The sequence below is a fragment of the Littorina saxatilis genome, linkage group LG13 (assembly GCF_037325665.1).
Source record: "Littorina saxatilis isolate snail1 linkage group LG13, US_GU_Lsax_2.0, whole genome shotgun sequence".
In the NCBI taxonomy this organism is placed as follows: domain Eukaryota; kingdom Metazoa; phylum Mollusca; class Gastropoda; order Littorinimorpha; family Littorinidae; genus Littorina; species Littorina saxatilis.
The window spans coordinates 41955468-41971902 of NC_090257.1; the positions used below are offsets into that span (position 1 = coordinate 41955468).

General features: G+C 41.3%; 2 long non-coding RNA genes across 2 annotated transcripts; both read left to right on the forward strand.

Annotated features, from left to right (window-relative positions):
- The first annotated feature begins 1620 nt into the window (after positions 1-1620).
- On the forward strand, positions 1621-4567 carry LOC138945784 (uncharacterized). The gene is made up of 2 exons (XR_011449115.1): positions 1621-1707; positions 2835-4567. It is a non-coding gene; the product is annotated as an uncharacterized lncRNA (long non-coding RNA).
- A 5037-nt stretch (positions 4568-9604) lies between these two features.
- Positions 9605-15913, forward strand: LOC138945783 (uncharacterized). Its single transcript, XR_011449114.1, has 2 exons — positions 9605-9911; positions 10196-15913. It is a non-coding gene; the product is annotated as an uncharacterized lncRNA (long non-coding RNA).
- The last annotated feature ends 522 nt before the right edge of the window (positions 15914-16435 follow it).

The window sequence follows — 16435 nt, forward strand, 5'->3', positions numbered from 1 at the left end:
GGATCAGATGATGTGGGTAGCACAGTACCCATACTTTGTAAAGAGCAGTGAACACAACCACCCCTATTATGGTGTGCGCGGGTTTTGCAGCACCCATACTTGCTAAAGAGGAGTAACTGCGTTTCTCCTTATTCGATGCTGCGCGTGAGTTGTACAAGATCCAGGAAGCGAGAAGGCTTAGATAGGGGCCTACAGGAAGCATCTCTGGCAGTCACCGCATTCTTTGTTACAGCGGCGATTGCTCCTGTCGACGCACACAGTACGCCATCGTTTACAAAGATACTTCTGTTTGCCACACATCTGGCATACTATAAGGTAAGATAAACTATTTCATTTGTACTTTATGCAGTTTTATTATGTCTGCAAAGCATTCTATTTCTAGTTGCTGATGAACACATTCTGTTTCTTTTTTGATTTTTGTTTTTTTTTGGCGATGCACGAAAGGCCGACCGGTGTTGACCTGGTGATAACCCCTCTTCAATCCCCCCCCTCACTCTCTCTCTCTCTCTCTCTCTCTCTGTATATATGTATATATTATATATATATATGTTATAGCCCAAGTGGGAAATTCTTTGTTCTATGGTCCTCTTATATTTTCACTATCCCCACACTGCCTGAGATCACATTTGGCCATGTTGAAAACCCCAGAAGAACCCTCGCTATAGATTACAATGAAATTTTGAGCCGATGAAGACACATTTTCTAACTAAGACATTACGGGGTTTCAGCGTGACTTTTTATGTCGAGAAGAAAATCTTAGGTCCTTGAACGGTTTGGTAGAAGCCTCTGTGTGTGTGTGTGTGTGTGTGTGTGTGACAGATTGATAGACAAAACAAAATCAGATCATGGGTCAATGAAGTGTGGCACAGACGGTCAAACAAATAAAATAAAGTACACGATATTGTGCACTGTAAGTGGTACCGCACTGTTGTTTATAGTGTCTGTGTGAAGCTACACGTTAAAAATAAAGAAAGAAAAATACGAATCTTGACTTTGATGGGCCTGTTCTTACTCATAAACACACATTCTTCTACTCATTACAGTATCCTCCATTATTGCGTTTAAAACACCAATTAAATTTGTTTTTAAGTAAGAATTCATAGACCCGTATCTATTGGGTATATCATACTTAGTTTGATTTTTGTAAAACTAAGTAATTGTACATTTTGGTTAAATCTGTCAGACAGACAGAGGGCAAGAAAACAAAACAAATGTATCAAAACGTTACATACTTATACAGACTATTATTCTCTTCAACCCTTATAAATAATGTGAATTTAAACAATACAATAATCATTATCAATACTACGCCATGGATATTCATGAGCATTAGTCTTTTTGGCTGATCTTACAAGTTTTTTAAATAATAATATTAAAGAAAGTACAGTAGTGCAGACCAATAATGACCTCTGCAATAGAAACGCGCGAGAAAGATAACTAGCGTTGACAGCGATAAGAACGCCTACGTGATAAAAGGGTGTGAAACCATGAAACTTATATATTTAATTTTTTTAATGGGAAAAAACTTTGTGAGATATCACGTTCTTCACATTTCTAGGGTTAAAATTACTTCTTAACTGACGCGCAGTTTCTTACAACTTTTTTTTTAATTTTACACGCAGAGAAGGATCTTTCCAGCCAGCCAGCCAGCCAGCCAGCCAGTCAGCCAGTCAGCCAAATCCCTTTCTCAACTCTTCAAAAAAAAAGGTAAGGCTATCTTACAGAATAATATGTGTGTGTGATTGATGTAAAGAAAATACATTTTCCCCGAGTACGCAGTACTAGCGTCCAGCAGACTTTAATTGTGTGTGTGTCTGTCTGTCTGTCTGTCTCGACTTAACAGCTTATTGCTGGGAAACTACTGGGCGCAGTTCGTTCAAAAGTTGATACACTAACTTGATAATAGGTCCGATTGATCGTATTAATTAGCCCCGGTCACACTATTATAAATATTTTGAATAACTATAACGACTAAAAACAAACGCGTCATTATATTTATGATTTTTCAATAATCTTTAAGAGAAGAATTTGAATTAGGTAATTTAATTAATTAAGTCATCAGGTCTAGGCTTTAATTTAGCGGGATTATAAGACGACGGCGCTGATGTACTTGTGCGGGCAACAAGAGGGGTGTTTGCTTTCGCACATAGCTAGCTTTTAGACTGTAAATTAGGTAGCTTAATTAATTTTAGTCATTATCAGGTCTAGGCTTTAATTTAGCGGGATTATAAGACGACGGCGCTGATGTACTTGTGCGGGCAACAAGAGGGGTGTTTGCTTTCGCACATAGCTAGCTTTTAGACTGTAAATTAGGTAGCTTAATTAATTTTAGTCATTATCAGGTCTAGGCTTTAATTTAGCGGGATTATAAGACGACGGCGCTGATGTACTTGTGCGGGCAACAAGAGGGGTGTTTGCTTTCGCACATAGCTAGCTTTTAGACTGTAAATTAGGTAGCTTAATTAATTTTAGTCATTATCAGGTCTAGGCTTTAATTTAGCGGGATTATAACCACGATTGACAAAAGGGTCTTTCCTGGCAAACATTGCTTAGGCACAGTTAATAATTGTCTACCTATACCCGTGTGACTTGGAATAATAGGCCGTGAAAGGTAAATAATTATGCGCCGAAATGGCTGCAATCTACTGGCCGTCTGAAATTTCATCTCATACGGCATCACTGCAGAGCGCCTAGAACTGTACCCACGGCATATGCGCGATATAAGTCTTATTGATTGAGTTAAGTAGATTTACTCGTCATATCCTTTTTAGCTTTAACGGGGTTAACTGGCTTAACGGGGTTTCTTTTTTTTTTCTGATGTTGCTGGTGACCAGAATTCTGACACTGAGATGGATGAAAACACAAAAACGGTCAAAATGAGCGACAAGCGAGAGGCTGTCCTCTCCATAACGCCGGGAAGGAATGACAACATGCACCTGAGTGTCACCTTCGTACCATGTCCGACACCGGCGGACCCCATGACGCCGGCCGAGTGGGAGAGGCTGTGCCAAATTGTGGCACAGGCCCGTAAAGATGTGGGGGGTGAAGAGAACTAGTGAGCGAGCGCGTCATGAAAAATTAGATTAGATTAAGTCGGGTGTTTTTTGGCGATGGGGGGGGGGGGGAGTGACAGTGGATTTGACGAGAGTAGTTTGTCAAGTGTATACATATTGTTGTGTTAACTATAGTACTGTGTCCATTAGCATCCACAGGTCCCCGTTAATTCTGCATCATGACGGTATAGCGTCCCTTTGTCTACCGAGTTAAGTAGATTTACTCGTCATAGCCTTTTTAGCTTTAACGGGGTTAACTGACTTAACGGGGTTTCTTTTTTTTCTGATGTTGCTGGTGATCAGAATTCCAAAAAGATGGCCGAAAACACAAAAACGGTCAAAATGAGCGACAAGCGAGAGGCGGTGATCTCGCTAACACCATGGCGAGACGACACCCTGCTCCTCTCCGTCGCCGTCGTACCCAGTCCGACATCAGAGGACCCCATGACACCGGAGGAGCAGGAGAGGCTGTGCCAAATTGTGGCACAGGCCCGGAAAGATAGTGTGGGGGGTGAAGAGAACTAGTGAGCGAGCGCGTCAAAGAAAAATTAGATTAGATTAAGTCGTGTGTTTTTTTGACTCACATGCGAAGCAAAAGTGAGTCTATGTACTCACCCGAGTCGTCCGTCCGGCCGGCCGTCCGGAAAACTTTAACGTTGAATATTTCTTGGACACTATTCAGTCTATCAGTACCAAATTTGGCAAGATGGTGTATGATGACAAGGCCCCAAAAAACATACATAGCATCTTGACCTTGCTTCAAGGTCAAGGTCGCAGGGGCCATAAATGTTGTCTAAAAAACAGCTATTTTTCACATTTTTCACATTTTCTCTGAAGTTTTTGAGATTGAATACCTCACCTATATATGATATATAGGGCAAAGTAAGCCCCATCTTTTGATACCAGTTTGGTTTACCTTGCTTCAAGGTCAAGGTCACAGGAGCTCTTCAAAGTTGGATTGTATACATATTTTGAAGTGACCTTGACCCTGAACTATGGAAGATAACTGTTTCAAACTTAAAAATTATGTGGGGCACATGTTATGCTTTCATCATGAGACACATTTGGTCCCATATGATCAAGGTCAAGGTCACTTTGACCCTTATGAAATGTGACCAAAATAAGGTAGTGAACCACTAAAAGTGACCATATCTCATGGTAGAAAGAGCCAATGAGCACCATTGTACTTCCTATATCTTGAATTAACAGCTTTGTGTTGCATGACCTTGGATGACCTTGACCTTGGGTCAAGGTCACATTATTTTGGTAGGAAAATGTGTAAAGCAGTTCTTAGTGTATGATGTCATTGCTGTAAAGGTCAAGGTCAAGCATGTGAGTCGTATGGGCTTTGCCCTTCTTGTTTAACTAAAATTGTTAACCGAGTAAATATTAATGGATCAATGTCAAATTTAGAGATAATCATTAGAAAACACTGTTGTTGTTTTTCTCATAAATGTAACTTATTTGTATGTAAATTGGATGGCTTTTATTAAAAATATCACGTCCGAAAACGGCATTTGAGTTTTTGACTCTTTTGTGTAATTTAAAGTTTATACTTGGTCAGTATACTTTTAAAGGCTACTCCCACGATGTGTTCTGCAAGAAAAGGTTTTACTTCACTTGGTTGTTTATTTGTTACGCACCGAATATTTTCCCGCAGTTATGAAATTAAAGGCCCCTCCTGTTTTTGGAACCGCAGGAGCTTTCTAGTTTGCTGTTAGGTAGATTTTTGGTTCCTCTTTCCTGTCATGCTCTCTTTTTCTTCATGAATTCTTTTCTTTTTTCTGCCTTCTTGCTCATTCACCTGTATTTTTTCCAAAAATCTCTTCTCTTGCCGCTTGTCTTGCGATTCAAGTATAGTTTAATCTGTTAGTGTTCTGATGTAAGTCCAGCAGTAGATAGGTTAAGCCTATTTTAACATACTGGAAACTGGTAATCTTCCAGTAGGTATTAATTTAGTTTTACTAAAGCCTGCTGGGACACAAGTAATGGGTTAGTGCATTTGTAAACAGGAATCGCTTGACAAGTGGCCCCCTTCATCCCCCCCTTCCTCGTCCTGATATGGCTCTGCGTAGTCGGCTGGACGTTAAGCAACAAATAAACAAACAAACAAACCGAATATTTCCCATTACATTTTAGCCCTCCTCAAATCTCTAATATCTCATAAAGGGAGATAGATATAAAAGTTGTGGCAGAACACATAACAGGTATTGACATCACAAGTTTGTGTGCAAAATTTAATGAAGATGACTTTAAAAAAAAAATCGTTATGACTCAAAAAAAACCAGGCTCATGTCGCGATTTTTGGTAAAGTTCAGGGAAAATATTTTACATAGGTTATAGTTATTTTTCGGCATACCCTCACTTTGTTCAATCGCCCTATTTGCTGGAAAACGGATACTTTCGGGCAAATAATTTTGTATTTGATAAGCTTTCTGAATATTATAAACACACACCGCTTTTGGACAAAATCTAGGTGACAGTGCCCCCTTGAGTGTTTCTTGTATATATTTATTGTCAATGTTTGCATGGATGTTAGACAAGTAGTATGTCAAAAATGTTAAGTCCTTTGTAAAGTTACATTTTTCCAAGTAAGGTAATATGTGACCCTCCACAACGGAATGAGTCACATATCACCTTTGCATGATTTTCATATTTTTACATTTTCATAAAGAGTTTTTTTATGCTCTATCCAGTGGTGAAAACCGTTTTAGAAAAGAGCAAAAACTGTTTGAGTTATAAGCCTGTGACTAAGGTGACCCACGCACTGTTACCAGACACTCCCCGGACTTATATGAAGCTCAGCGCAGAACCGCGCCAGGTGACATGCGACTCATTTCGTGGTGGAGGGTCACATATATTGTACTATACGTTGTAAGCCCCCTTTCCTCCATGGCAACTTTTTTTGTTTTGTTTTGATTAATGCTTTTACCAACAAACAAAAAAAACGGGGGGGGGGGGGGGGGTGGAGATCGTTCCTTCTAGAAAGCTGTATCTTTCTATTAATTAGAATACTTATAGGGTAGACTTTAATTTGTGAACTTTGAACGGTTTTATGAGTAGAGCTTCCACCAATGTTGTGTTTAGTTGTAGACCTTACAAAGTGTTTCTGTCGCACATTTGTATTTAGATACGGCATTAAAAAAAAATATAGCATATTTACAGAGAAGTAAACACGGGGGACGTGAACATCTGCTTGGCATTTCTGTTGCAGCAAACACTAACTTCCAACAAGCCCCAAAAAATGGCCTACCAACCATTTAACCATTCTCGATATAACTCCCGTCCGCTTACCCACTGGGACCAGACCAGAAACAACAACAACAAGAGTGTCGAAAGACGAGGCAGAAGTCAACCGCCGCGCCGTCCAGAACCATGTCCCGCAGAAACGAGACGGGAAGTAGAAGTAGATAACGCCGCCATGATGGCGGAACTTAAAAAGATTAAAAAAGACCAGCGTGAACTGGAATACAAATTAAGGAAAATGAGCGAGCAAGCGTAAGAAGCTCAGAAGAAAAACCTCAAAAGGATGAGGAAAAGAGAAGAGATAGAGGAAGAACACCAAACCAAAGTACTCAAACAGATAAGCCTCGTGTTAAAAACAACACACCAACTACATAGGGAAATCAAGGAACTAAAACAAGCAAAACGTGTAAAGTTTCATTCGGCCTCTGAGACCGTCACAACGGGATCACCCCCGCAAAAAAAGGGTCGCCTTGACGACCCCAAGACCTCCCCCCTCCCGGAAGAAAAGCTAAAAAGAGGCGGGAAGAATATAAGCATCACAGGACCACCTTCGATATTAACAAATCGACAAAAATGTAGGGGTTATTCAACACCAAGCAGCAGCGATGACACGACTTCGTCCGACGAGGACAAGAATTCATTGAAGAATTCTAGTTCTCCCAGCAATCACTCCTCGGCGGACATTGACATCTCAGAAGAAGAAAATGACACAACATAGAGAAGGATAAGGCAAGACCCCCCCCCCCCCCCCCACACACACACACACACAAAACCCTTTGAGGTGGATTGTTCTGTTGTAGCACTCCCAATTTTTCTTATCAAGCATTTTTTTTAAGATAATTTTGTTTGTGTTTTTTTTTAAAACAAAACAGTATGACTTTGTCTTCCTTTTGAGCCCCTTTTTTTTCTCCCCCCGTCCAAAAAAAAAAATAAGTAAATGAGTCTATAGAGTAAAAGGTCGGTGTCTTTGACGTAATGACGGTAAATGCTATGAGAATGACATCATCTTTTTTTTTATAAAAGTAGTATTCTTGCTGTGATTTCACTGTGTGTTTTACGCATTGGCGATATTCTAGGGTAAGCAGTGGCTTTTAGCATATTTTCTGACATAAAACATATCTAGGTTTTCCCACCTTTGTTATAAAACGATCATCACAACAAATTCAAGATGTAATTTGGAGGAAAAAAACCAAGCACTTTTGGCTTTCCTTAGAGTCCGTACTCTCAAAAAGGGTAAAAAAAAAAAGAAAAAAGAATGGGTTGGTCTATGATATACTGGGTGGTGCGGTACTGTTTCAGATACCCGCCCTTTTATTTATTTTTACTCCTATCGTTCTTTTTTTGTGGTCCCTGATATGTCCCAGCTATTCTTTTCGCAGCTTGTCTGGTTTTTTTTTTTCACATCACGCGATCGATGTAGTTACTCCCGTTTTTTTCTAACAAATAAAACTTTTATGAAGTGACTATACAAGATTTTAATAAGGTTATTTGTCTGATGTTGCTTAGTGACCATGGCCAAACACGTAAAAACTGTCCGCATGAGTCTATGGTAAAGAGAACCAGGGAGCGAGCGGATCATAGAGAATTAGATTAGATTAAGTCAGGGTTTTTTTGTTTTTTTTTGAGAGATAAATATTTGATACTTATAAGATATAATTCGTTTGTTTCAGAGAGAAGGAAAAAAAAAGGACCCCCTCTCCCTCTCCCTTCAGAGACTCTATTTGATGGAACCCACCGTTATTAGAAACTATACATTCGTCAAGTCAGAGGTCGATGGAAAAATAACAATAAAAACATTGAACAGAGACACGGCTGGTGACAATCGGCCATATGACCCTGCTAGTTCGGGGAATCTGAGTATGTGCCGGATCCCGGATTCAGACTACATCGGCTTACCCGTTAAACAATTAACGGAAATTCTGGGAAAGTTTACCCTCCCGTACAAAAAAAAACTTCTTGGGAAAGGGGATGGACAGTTTGTGTCCCTAAAGTACCAGTATCATTGTGATCTGTTACTGAAACTCTGTTTGAAAAAAAACACGCCGACCCTTTTAGATGGGGCAAAACGCAAATTTATCCGCATGCTGTCAGGGCGTCGGAGATCTGGCGGCTCTCTTCAACGCCAACCACACCAACAAAAACCTACCCCACCCCAAACAGTAGCGCCCAGCATCTCGTCCGACGCTGATGCCCAGCTCCTTCCCCCACCCCCCCAAGCAATAGCAACCATGATATTCCCAGGCGCTGATAATCCCCAGCAAGATGACTTTTTTGCCGCGACATATCCATCCATCACAGTCCCTGGCACCTACTACCTGTCCCAAAATGACATCGTACAACCTCCCCACCAACTGATCATCCCGCGTTCTAGCGAGACTGGTGGGGCGGATGTATCATCTTGGTTGGGCCCGGGGGGTGGGATGGTAGAAAGCACGACGATTGACCAGGCCGAGCTTTTAGAGTTGAACCGTATTCTTAACTCTTTCTAAATTCAGAAGGGGGAGGGGAGGGAGGGGGAGCGAAGTAAGGTGACTAATTTGCTGCCCGCACCGACTATATAGGTCACGGCAGTTCTGCTGCTGTTGTTGTTGTTGTGCGGTGTCTCCGGACTTTAATCCTTTTTTTTGGTATGATTGGCCAACGTTCGGAAAGACGACAGGTCACACCCACTGTGTGTGGATTTTTTTTTAAGTCAAACCAGCGTTACATTAATTACCTCCTCATTATGTTATTCATCCTTTTATTTAATTGTATTGATTAAAGTTATTGTAGGATTTGGTGGCTCTCATTAACGTAATTGCTATTACCTCTTCACCATTCTACAGATGTTCCCCGCTGGTGTTCTCCCACCTCGGTCCTCCTTCTCCTTCCTCGAGGATGAATCAGATCGAGGAAGAGGGCGTTCGCTCTTGTGGTTGTGTATCAAGGCAGAGGGCAGGCTACGGGAAAAACGCGAGCGCGAAAGGTTTCTGGCGCTCCTCCCGTTGAGGGCATGCGTCAAAGCAAACGCTCCACAGGTCCCCTGTCCAAACGGGGACCTCATTTCGTTCGAGGACCCCCCCCCCCCCCCCCCGGCCATCGTCCAAGGACGAGGCCGGGGCGAAAGAGCGGCCTTTATTCTGACGGAGGTGGCGGCATACGATCGCTCCAAAGCCGTAAACTCGGTGCAATTTGAAGACGCCCCCCCCCTCCCCCAGCCCAAAATCTTCCATGTAGTTTTTTTTTTAGCAATGTTTGTTTTTCGTGTTGTTTCTTGTAGCTAAGTGTAAACAGCATTCTAGTAAGAAGTGTGTTGTTTCTTGTAGCAAACGGATTTGCACATAGTGTATATTGGAATTATGTGACTCAGGTGTACAGAATTTATGGGCCACGAACTTTGAGTGGACACCGTACAGTGACGTCACTGACGCATTGCAGTAGTGTCGGTGACCAATCAGAGCAGAGTATAGACCGAGGGGGCGCTGTAAAGATAATACAGGCTCAGAGCTTTGCAGACTGTCGACAGGAGCAGACGTGTCTCCCAGTTGTAAAGTTGCTCACCGGGCGCTAGAGGTCCTTTGGAGACTCGTGTCGCGGTTACTGAATCAGTAGATTCAGCTGCTGTGTTTACAGGTATTTATTGAATTGATATTTTACTCGGAGATATTATTTTGCTCGGAAATATTGACTTGAGAAATGACCGGGAGAGTCATGTGTGAATTAACTGAAAAACGTGCGCGGTTGTCAGCCATTGTGGAAAATGGAATGTTTACATGTTTTTCGGAAATGAATTCGCTTATGAGTTAGCGGGTGTATATACTGTAACCGCATAAGATAGTTGACGGTAGTGATAAAGAACGTTATAAAAGTTTATTCAAGTATGGAGACTTATGGTAGTTTAAACTTGTGTTTTTTAGCACCCCGGGCCGAGTGGGTTCCGGAGATATCCCGGGCTGAGAGCAGTCGCGGAAGCGGGAACGAGACGGGAGGTTCTGCCCTCATGCTCCAGCCGAGGGCTGTGGAGACGCTGGAGGGAAAGACAGCGTGAAGCGCTGCGTAACGGGAACCCCGTCCCATTCCACCACACGAGACAGTTGTGTGGGTGGGGTGAAGCAGTGTGTGCCACTGTATACTGTGAGTACGACTGAGAGAATTTAACCAGCGTGATAGCTGCACAGATACGTTTCCCGAGTGAATAACCACGAGACGTCGAGCGTCGTGGGGTTTGTTATCTGTGTATAACAGAACTGAATAGTAACAGAAGAATTGTTTGAGACAGTGTCTTCGTGTGTTTTGAGACAGACGGGCTTTCACGGAACAAAGCCTCAAGTATTATACGTGTGTGCACGAGAACTGTATATTGCATGACATAATAACATGTATGTAATTTTGTCATGTTTGATTTCTGTATGTTGACAGAAATAGGACTTTCATGTTGAGCGAAAGTGATCTGTAGAATGGATGTAGAATAATATGTTTATGTTGTGATTGAATACTTTAATAGAGGTGCAGGGGCAAAGGGCTTTGCTGTGTTCTTGTCTTTGTGCCTGGTTGGAGTGTTGTGTGTGTGTGTGTGTGAAGAACAGTTATTAGTAAACAGAGAGTAGCACGCGCAATTTTGATAGGAATAGATAGACATACATACAGACATACACATCGAAATTCCGGCCGTAACATTTGGTGACCCCGATTACTCTGTGTTAGTTATAAATTCATAGTTGTTTCCCTGCTTTGCTAAATTTAATTTTGTCCCCTGTGTTGGATTTTCAGAACTTTTTGGCAGTAGGTCACGCAGAGATTTTTCAGATTGAATAGTTGTGACGTTCATGTCTTGTGTTGTTTTGTTACCGTCTCCAGTTTTACGGTAGTGCTTATTGTATAGTTCTAAGCACTGAGGGATTAGCTTCATTTTTCTTCCTGTGGGGTCTGTCATTTCTCTTTCCTTGCTCTTTTCTGTGCTTTCAATTTTGTAAAATATTTAGAACATTTTTTTTCTTCTTTCTGCTTTGGAATAGGGATCTATCTGTTGTTTATTGCCCTTTGCCTTTGTAAAGTTGTTTAACTGTGGTTAATTTTTGTTCTTTTTGACTTTGAAATTTTCTAATTTGATCTTGGAATTTTTTATTTTGTGTGATTAATTAGGTTTATTGATTTTGTGGCATTGCTTTTGTTGATTTGTTGTAAATAATTAAGGTAATTAGTTGTGGTATTTTGATATAGACTTTAATTAGATTTAAGTTTTAGTTTACTTTTGATTTGTTATTTGTTATGGTAGTAGATTGAGTACTTTGAATTTTTTTTGTTGGTTTAATTTAGTCTGCTGTTTGGTGATTGTGTCACTTTAATATTTTTTTTTGGAATTTGTTTTATTTGCCTCCATCTACATTTTTTGTTGTCTTGTTGATCTAAATTAAGTTAATCTTATTAGTAGTGTATACAGTTATTGTAAGCTACTATTTACAACTTTAAATTAGTTTAAGTTTAATAGGGAGTGTTTCACTTCATAAATTTTTTGTTGGAACTTCGTTTTATTTTGCTTCCAACTGCGTTTTATTAAGTTGGACTTCACTTATTTTGGCTTTGATTTTCTGATTTAGTACTTAGTTTGTTGATTAGTTTTAAGTCTTTACTTGTGTTGTAATTTTGACCTTGAATTTTTCCTCCTATTTGTGGTTTGGGGTTGTTGTTTTGGTTGTACTTGTATATATGTTTGAAGATTCGTTTTGACTTCATTGACTGAATATTTGACTTTCATTAAAACTGTTGGATATTTTTGCGTGAAATTTACGCCAAAACGTGTTTGGATATAGTCTTGTGTTGACTATTGTATCGGGTGCCAGATTTTTTTATGGTACTTGACAGTTTTCAAGTAGATTACTTGAACTTGCATTAATCTTTGAAACTTTTTCAAAACTTTTCTCTAAACTTGGACATATTTTGGTGTGATTTTGAAAGTTCAAAACTTACACAATGGAGAGCGAAGATGATTATGATGCGTTGTTTGAAAAGTTCGTTAAACAGGCAGAGACTTTGGGTCTGGCTGCAGATAAACGCGAGAAATACGTGAAAGAGAGTTTTGATCGTTTGGAGAGAAAACGAGAAAAAGATGAGAAGCAAAAAGAAAGGGAAGAAAGACAAAAAGCATTAGAAATGGAAGAAAGACAAAAAGAAAAAGAAAGGGAAGAAAGACAAAAAGAATCAGATAGACAAAAAGAAAGGGAAGATGCACAAATTGAAGAAAGTCGAAGACAAAAAGAATTGGAAATGGAAGAAAGTCGAAGACAAAAAGAATTGGACCGGGAAGAAAGAGACAAAGAGAGAGAACACCAGTTAAAGCAAAGAGAGCTTGAGATTAGGCAGGCTGAAATTAGTGCTGGGTCGCGTGGACCGCAAAATGGTCGGGATTCTCACACTAATATTGGTGCTCGCCCTGTTTACCCCAGGCTCCCTGCATTCAGGGAACAGCAAGATGATATAGACTCATACTTGTTCCGATTTGAAACTCATGCAAAATCTCTGGGATGGGAAGAGACAAGGTGGATCACGTACTTGTCTGCTCTTTTAGAGGGCAATGCATTAAACCTATACCATAGCCTTGCTGCTGCTGGTGAACTAACATACCAATGTTTGAAAGAAAACTTGCTGAAGAAATTTCAGTGCACGTCTGAGACATTCAGGCAAAAACTCCGTAATATCCGTCCAAGTGAAAAGGAACCGTTCCAAACTTTTGGGATTGAGTTACGACGACTGTTTGATCGTTGGGTTGCGCTATCTGACATAACCACAGATGTTGAGGGTTTAGTGAACTTGTTTCTGGGAGAACAATTCCTTGAAAGCGTTTCAGCTGACTTAGCTACTTTCATTCGGGAACGAGGTTTAGTTACTTTGGATGAAATGGTCAAAGCTGCCGAGAGCTATCGCTTAGCGAGACCTGGAAAAAACTTGTCACGAAAGTCTGGGCCCACCATTTTTTCTGCAGGTTCGTGTAGTCACGAAGAGTACGCTGCAGCTGCTTTTTCACAAAGCAATAATCGGAGAGGTAGTCCGCAGTCTCAGAGGTATGGTTCCAGTTTTGCGGGTCGTAGACAAGGTAACTGGAGCTATGGCAGAGGTACGTCCGATGCTCAGGCACAGTCACAAGGTGATACATACTATCCTCGTGGAAGTAGACGCAATCGTACTGGTAGTCGCAGAGGTGGTTTGTCCCGGAGCGGAGATACTTGTCTGTTATGTCATGAGAAAGGACATTGGTCAGTTCAGTGTCCCTTACGGACACACCCTCAGAACCCTTGTCTGATTTGTGGGATTGACGGCCATGACAGGTGGTCTTGTCCGAAGTATCTGATTGAATCAGGTATATATGAGCGAGTCGAGTCAGGAAATGCTGTTGTCGCAGACATTTGTGTTTCAGGAAATTCTGCTGTTGCGGAAGTCGTTTCACCAATTACTCAGGATGTTGGAAGTCTGAAGTTGGAACATGGTAGTGTTAACGGGAGTGAGTGTACAGTACTTCGAGACTCAGGTTCTACGATTTCTGGAGTGCGTAGTGGATTGGTGTCAAAAGACCAGTTGGTCAGTAGAAAGGTCACTTGTAAAACATTTGGTGGGGAGGTCCTTACTTATCCTCAGGCGAAAGTTAAAGTTGAAACACCTTATGTGTCGGGAGAGATGGTTTGCTGTGTTCTGAATGATCCTGTGGCTGATTTGATCATAGGCAACATTCCGGGGATTTCAGGCGATGCAGACTGTTTTCCTGATATTGAGGGGGTTGCGACTCATGCTACTCGTGTGCAGGAAAAGAGAAGAAACCCTCCTGATAAACCTGTGATTCTGACTCCAGATCAGAAGGTTGCGTGTTTGAATCTGGACTTGGCGGTTGTTCGAGAAGAACTCAGTCAGTTGCGTGCTGAACTGAACAGATTAAAAGGTGGTTTTTCACTGGCTACGAGTGGGAAGAGTAGGTCGATAGAGACTACTGATGCTGTAAGCCATGGTGGCAATCGCAGAAAGAGGTCGAGAAAATGGTTTGCTTGATTTTGACTACTTGTTTGTTTAGCATCAGGAACATAAGTCGTAGTACTATGTTGGAAGAGTCGTAGACTCAAGATATAAAAATTGAAGATGCTAAAGAAAGACATTACATGTTTGAGCTGGAAAGCAACATGACTGGAAATTGTGAGTTAAGAGAAAAACTCAGTGGAATCTTCGCAGAGAAGAAAGAAGTACTTTATCGAACATAAAGTAGTGTTGTTAAACATATGTGATCAGTGGATAAGAAAGTTTGTTTCTTATGTCAGCTACGACAGTTTTGATCCGTAGTGGAAGGCGATATTGAAATGGTATGGCAGTGAAGTAGTTACCCTCTTTTACCTGTTGGCCTAAAGAAAAAAATAACCTTGGTCGGTCATTTTTTTTTCTGGGAGGAGGGGGTAATGTGACAAACGGATTTGCACATAGTGTATATTGGAATTATGTGACTCAGGTGTACAGAATTTATGGGCCACGAACTTTGAGTGGACACCGTACAGTGACGTCACTGACGCATTGCAGTAGTGTCGGTGACCAATCAGAGCAGAGTATAGACCGAGGGGGCGCTGTAAAGATAATACAGGCTCAGAGCTTTGCAGACTGTCGACAGGAGCAGACGTGTCTCCCAGTTGTAAAGTTGCTCACCGGGCGCTAGAGGTCCTTTGGAGACTCGTGTCGCGGTTACTGAATCAGTAGATTCAGCTGCTGTGTTTACAGGTATTTATTGAATTGATATTTTACTCGGAGATATTATTTTGCTCGGAAATATTGACTTGAGAAATGACCGGGAGAGTCATGTGTGAATTAACTGAAAAACGTGCGCGGTTGTCAGCCATTGTGGAAAATGGAATGTTTACATGTTTTTCGGAAATGAATTCGCTTATGAGTTAGCGGGTGTATATACTGTAACCGCATAAGATAGTTGACGGTAGTGATAAAGAACGTTATAAAAGTTTATTCAAGTATGGAGACTTATGGTAGTTTAAACTTGTGTTTTTTAGCACCCCGGGCCGAGTGGGTTCCGGAGATATCCCGGGCTGAGAGCAGTCGCGGAAGCGGGAACGAGACGGGAGGTTCTGCCCTCATGCTCCAGCCGAGGGCTGTGGAGACGCTGGAGGGAAAGACAGCGTGAAGCGCTGCGTAACGGGAACCCCGTCCCATTCCACCACACGAGACAGTTGTGTGGGTGGGGTGAAGCAGTGTGTGCCACTGTATACTGTGAGTACGACTGAGAGAATTTAACCAGCGTGATAGCTGCACAGATACGTTTCCCGAGTGAATAACCACGAGACGTCGAGCGTCGTGGGGTTTGTTATCTGTGTATAACAGAACTGAATAGTAACAGAAGAATTGTTTGAGACAGTGTCTTCGTGTGTTTTGAGACAGACGGGCTTTCACGGAACAAAGCCTCAAGTATTATACGTGTGTGCACGAGAACTGTATATTGCATGACATAATAACATGTATGTAATTTTGTCATGTTTGATTTCTGTATGTTGACAGAAATAGGACTTTCATGTTGAGCGAAAGTGATCTGTAGAATGGATGTAGAATAATATGTTTATGTTGTGATTGAATACTTTAATAGAGGTGCAGGGGCAAAGGGCTTTGCTGTGTTCTTGTCTTTGTGCCTGGTTGGAGTGTTGTGTGTGTGTGTGTGTGAAGAACAGTTATTAGTAAACAGAGAGTAGCACGCGCAATTTTGATAGGAATAGATAGACATACATACAGACATACACATCGAAATTCCGGCCGTAACACCCCCCCCCCCCCTCCCCCAGCCCAAAATCTTCCATGTAGTTTTTTTTTTAGCAATGTTTGTTTTTCGTGTTGTTTCTTGTAGCTAAGTGTAAACAGCATTCTAGTAAGAAGTGTGTTGTTTCTTGTAGCTAAGTGTAAACGGCATTCTAGTAAGAAGTGTGTTGCGGTTTTTGTTCCATCGCCACACTCGCATACGCTGTTTTTCGCAAGGTGTCGCTCAACTTAAGTCTTTCTTTAGATCGCTAATATTAAGTCTCATTTTTGTGTGGATTATTTCTGTTTGTTGACTGCCACTGTAGAAGTAAACGGGAATTTGTGTGTCGTCTTTTTGTTAAGTAATGTTTAAATTCCCCGAGGGAGTCGGTTAA